At 34.0% G+C, this 6,000-nt stretch overlaps 1 protein-coding gene across 2 annotated transcripts in view; it reads right to left on the reverse strand.

Annotated features, from left to right (window-relative positions):
* The window catches only part of LOC145277943 (exocyst complex component 2-like), a 164,473-nt gene extending 163,378 nt beyond the window's left edge, over window positions 1-1,095 (reverse strand). Inside the window, exon 1 of one of the 2 annotated variants that reach the window (XM_080130027.1) lies at window positions 903-1,077. The gene's annotated coding sequence lies outside the window, so the exon portion shown is untranslated. Of the gene's footprint in view, window positions 1-902 lie in introns of both variants that reach the window. The other variant, XM_080130028.1, reaches the window with a different exon arrangement.
* Window positions 1,096-6,000: the final 4,905 nt, after the last annotated feature.

Raw genomic sequence — 6,000 nt, forward strand, 5'->3', positions numbered from 1 at the left:
AAACAAAAAAATGAAACAAAATAATGGACATCCAACCAATAAATGTCAATTTTGTTGTCTATACTATAAAATATCCAAATTTTAATAAATATACAATAAAATAGAATACTAAATTAGCCTATAGCAGTTTTGATCGTACACGTGAAATGCTGAAATCAAAACTAGACCGAAAAAATAAATATGCCATCTTCATAAACAAGTTTTAAAAAAGGCAGACTAAGGAACAACGATAACCCAAGTTAGTAATTTTCTTGCTTAACAGAAAAACATTTTTTCTTTTTCAAATTAAAATAAAAAGTAAATACAGAAAATATATTTTACCATTTTATGGAGTTGTTTGGGAGTAATGTGTAAATTACTAATAATTTTGGTAATTAAAATAGGAATCAACATGTTTGTTTTTATTGCGTGATGTTTAACACACCTTATTCATTTATTTAACGATTTTTCGGTGCTTATGCAATTTTGTTACCGTGCTATTTTTTTTAAAAAAAGTATTTTCAAGTTAAATTCAAGTTTTACGATGTCTTTTTTTATTGTTAAGTGAAAGTACAGAATAATTACAAAACACCCTCCCCATGTTAAGAATGGCTTTCTAAATAACGTTATTTTAATACCCAACAAAATAACTTTTTTTAAAATCTAAAACAAATCATACACTTGTTGTTGTTGTTGTTGTATGCTCACTACCATTAAACCATCTAAATACAAGTAGGTATTTAAAAAATATTTTAAAGAATCTACAAGCATTTGGGATCTGAAAATGAAATTACGTACGTTCCTACTTAACTTTAAACAGAACTAATCACAAATTTCGATCAACGATTATCATTAAAATATAAAAACTGCATCTGGACTTAAATGATAGTAATAATAAGATACCAGAGGAAGGATCCGCCTACCTGTTAGTTTCTAGAGTCATCCTAAAAGAAAAAAATAATGGAGATAATTTCCCTTCTTCTGAGAATGTTTAATCAACTACATAAGATGAAGAAATAACACACTGGTATGTTGCATCCACCTTTGCACGGACGGGGAAAAAAATGCAACTGCAGTTATCGCCCTTGTTTTCCAAATGAGGGGGGTTTGTCACGTGACGCGACTTTGCCTCGTTTTCAACATTTTGCTTTTTTCTAACGAAAACAAGTTTTCTTCTCAGCTTTACACAAATTATTTAGAGTAAAATTTGCATTACTCACTTCGGCAATACATATACTAAAGTTGACATTACTCACAAACAACTTATCCGTATTTGAACTCTTCGTTGTGCTTTCGCAATAATGGGATTTCAATTAAATGCATTTCGGGTAAAAACACTATCACGTACTTGCGGGTCATGGCGAAATTAGTATAAAAATAATTACAAGTAAAAATAAAAGTTATAGAGTTATAGAGTTTGATCGTATGTTTTAATGTGGAAGAGTTCTCAAACCCCCAGGGAGGTAACTGTAAGAAGTTATCATTTTGAAATCCGGCATTTATAAATAAAAACTCTTGAACCGCTAGTATCTACGATTTTTATTTATTTTTTATTTTATTATTTTTTTTATATATATATATATATATATAAAGCAAATAGTTGTAAGACATTTTCTACTCGATCATTTTTTCGGAATTTTTTAAATTTACACTAATTTCGACATGACGTGTAAGTGCGTTATAATGTTTTTACCTTTAATGCATTTATTTGAAATCTCATTATACTGTACAAGCACCCAATCTTTAACTAACCCAAATAACAACAACAACAAAAGACAAAACTAAGTCATAGCAAGTTTCAGCGTAAACATGAAATGCTGAAATGAAAAATAAACTGGGAAAATATAGTTACCATCTCTTTAAACGAATCTAGAAAGGGTCTTAGTAAAGGGAACCATTTTGGCTAGTTTTCGTTATTAATCAACAACTTGTTTGGTCATTTTTTATTGGCCATATATATATATATATATATATATATATATATATATAGCTTCTCTTTTTCTCTATTCTACTCTATATAAATAAAATGGAAGCAATTATTCCTATTTATAATAAAACAGCATAAGAAATGAAACACTAGGGTCAGACATTAATCTAAAATGGCCAAGCTACATGCATGCATCTCATATATGTTTTGTGCTAATCATTTGATTTAACTACAATTTATAAATAGCTACAATTTGTCCGCTCCAATTCACTCTCCCAGTTATGAGGTAGTAGCATGGCAACTGACCCTGTAATAATTTTTTACTTTCACTACCCCAGTCATCACTTTTCATGCTTTGCCATAATTATTTTGTTTCACTGTTATGTGCTTCCACTACTCACTTCAGGTTCATTTCCTCGCCAACTAATAAACGCTCGCTGCTTCCCGGCTTCAAATTCCAGCAATTTGATTGGCTAACCAAACATAATCTGTCATTACATGTTCTGCATTTAGTGAACAGTACATATTACTTCTTTGATATCTTCAGTATGGCCACTGGCTCCTATTAGAGCAGCAAATCTATGCAGTTAGATATCCGTTTTATTTAATTACAGGTCCTGGATATGACCTTAAACTATATCCGATGGTAAGGCCCCAGCTTGCGGGCTTTGGGGAGTGTGGAGCCACCCTTTAATTGCCATTGCTCCCAGGTCCACTCTGACCTGGAATGATAGTACCTGTTAGGGTCCCAACTATGGGTTAAATAGAAACCGACTTGAAAACCACAAATATATTCCATTAAAAAAAATGTTCTTCTGAATCACTGGATTCGGCATTAAATAACCTGAAAAGGGTTGATATGCTGTAAAACAAAAATAACCAACCAACCATCTAGTTAATTACGCAGGTGATGTTAACACGAATTCAACAATACTTGCATCGGTTCTTACTATAATATGCTAATTTTTACATTAACCTTTCTGATAATGTTTCCACGAGATAGAGAGAGAGAGAGAGAGAGAGAGAGAGACAGACAGACAGACAGACAGACAGACAGACAGAGAAACAATGAGAGAGAAAGAGAGGGAGAGCGAAACAAATTCTGCATGCCTCAATAAGGCTTACATTACAAAGAGGGAGGGAGGAAGGGAGAGAAACTGACAGATATCCAAGTACAGACAGCGAGATAGACAGATAGAATTACAGAGAAAGACAATGAGACAGTGTGACATATTCTATGTATCTGTGTGTGTCCGTCATTATGTTTACCTGTTATATGTTTAACACTCTACAACTATTACTACTAATATTACTGAAAGGTGTCTTGCCAAATAACAACATATTCACTTCTGGACTCGTGTAATAGCAGAATCCTAAAATCGAAATACTGAACTTAAATTAATACCAAGGGTATTTATTAATCGTCAGGTTGAAATTCATTAAATATCCGCAAATTAAGAAACATGATAGGGTACACAATTCTTAATCTATATATTAATACGATAGCGTGTGTGTTATTTTCTGTGTCATGCTTACATCCGGGTCGTTTAATTGTTAGGTACTTCCATTTTTTTGTCATAAATAATTTTACCAAGAATTCTTCATAAGTTTTTGTTTCAGTTTCGATTATTGCTGAAGAAACTCAAGTTAATGCTCCCTATCTTAGGTTGAGCGTTTGTGAAGCGATATACAAATTACCATGAAACGATGCTCTTTGTGTAAACAAATTGAGCTTAGGTACTTTGGACAATGTCAAAACATTGTTGATTCACTAACTGCATAGCAGCAGCCGTATAGTGCAATGGTTAGAAGCTCCGACTGTCGTTTGGGCGATTGGGTTTCAATGCTGGCTTGAGATAGTTGCTTGTCTAGCCACACTGATGAGCCATGAAACAGCGAAACAGTATTGTATGTGGATGACTATATATATATATATATATATATATATATATATATATATACAGGGTGTGGCAGAAATACCCCCTATATTTTAAACTTTCAAGTATATGTTGCTAATGAACTTATATAGTACCCTCATCAAACAATATGGCTTTAATAAGTTTTTATTTCAGTTTCGATTCAAGCTAATGCACCCAAATCATATGGATATATTTTTTATTTTTGAAATCGCAACTTTATAATATTTAAAATTCGATAGCACATTATATTATTATAATAATTGTTGTGGTTGCAAGGTTGAACAATAATTAGTAAGGAAATACAATGAAGACGCAAACAACAAGATAACGCAATAATAAGTGTATTAAAGAAAAGGTATATTTACAATATGTACACATGATGGTGTCGAGTCAGAGAGTCTTGGTGGGAGGACATGTACGCTCTTCGGCGTCACTTTCGGTGGCATTTGAGTAAGACACACCAAGGCCAACCTAGGCTTGCCATTTATAGTGTTATGTTATTCGCATATGCAAATAAGTGGTTGCCACCACAACACCCCCCCCCTCCCAAGATTTGAAGTCACACAGATTTCAATATCTTTTTCTTTTTGGGTTTACCATTAGTGGTTCATTCACTTTTCTTTTCCTACCTGATCTTCGTCAAACTGTTATATTTGACGCTTCATATCTCGTCGCCAACTGTTGTGGTTGCAAGGTTGAACAATAATTAGTAAGGAAATACAATGAAGATGCAAACAACAAGATAACGCAATAATAAGTGTATTAAAGAAAAGGTATATTTACAATATGTACAAATGACGGTGTCGAGTCAGAGAGTCTTGGTGGGAGGACATGTAAGCTCTTCGGCATCACTTCCGGTGGCATTTGAGTAAGACACACCAAGGCCAACCTAGGCTTGCCATTTATAGTGTTATGTTATTCGCATATGCAAATAAGTGGTTGCCACCACAACAATAATATACATAAAATCTGCAAGAATTAAAATATCATATTTAAGCATACTTTACCACCAGGCTTTACCGGGCGTTCGTGCTAGTTTAAACAATTTTAACAACAAAAGCTACAATAATATCAGAGCATCTCCATTTACACTGAACATCTACAGAATGCAAATCCTAAAACTCCATCATGAAAAGTCTCCAGAAAAAATATATGATTAAACCCAGAACTCCAACTTTCAATGTAGACTCCCACTAACATGTCTCCTTCTCTAACATCAGGGTCTACGTTCCAACCTTCCTGAGGTTGAAATTCAATTATGGGAGACCAAACCTGCCCTATTCTTCCTAAGCGAAACTGGCATTGGACCGACTATTTCCCTAGATGAATTTGTAATTAAAGGATATTCTAATTTAACATCCAAATCTGACCCCCAAGATCACCACAGGCATGAAATATGTGCCTACATTAGCGATGGCTTTCCATGTGGTAGGGACATCTCCAGAGAAGACCCTAAATTTCCCTATATGTGCTTTCAAATTGCACTTGCTCACACCACTGTGTTTATATTTGTCCTCTATCGCCCTCATAGCAGTGGAGTTAGTATATTTAAGAGTATATCTGAGAAAATTGACCACATTTTGTCTGCTTATCCTTCGGCTAATATTCACATCTGTGGAGACTTCAATGTTCACAATGTGGAAACAGGACAGATGATGAGGGGAGGTTCTGTCGCGATTTTTCCATTGTTTATGACCTAACTCAGATTGTTCACGAACCCACCCGTGTGCCTGATACTGATGGTCAATATGCAAATCTCCTAGACCTTTTTCTCACAACTTGCCCTGAGCTATGTTTGTCTTCCGTTCTATCTCCACTGGGATTTTCAGACTACTCGGTTGTCTCCGTTAAGATAAAAACACAATGTAATAAGTCCTCCGACATACCTCTCCATCATACAGTATATCGATACTCTATGGCTGTCTGGGATAGCTTTCATCCATTTATATCAGATCTACCTCTTCGATTCATGTTTAAAAAGAATATGTCCTCCATAGTATCAAACCTGACTGAATAGTTAATTGTAGATATATCCTGTTATTATTTCAACACGGTACCATAAATGCAGATATATCACAGTTTAATTTCATTCAAAAAACAGAATAAGCATATGATTTCAATTTCAAATTGTATATTAGGGGGAGGGAATGAGGGTACTTGCTTTAAACAAGATGG

The sequence above is a fragment of the Euprymna scolopes genome, chromosome 6 (genome assembly GCF_053919585.1).
Source record: "Euprymna scolopes isolate OS-2025 chromosome 6, ASM5391958v1, whole genome shotgun sequence".
Classification (NCBI taxonomy): domain Eukaryota; kingdom Metazoa; phylum Mollusca; class Cephalopoda; order Sepiida; family Sepiolidae; genus Euprymna; species Euprymna scolopes.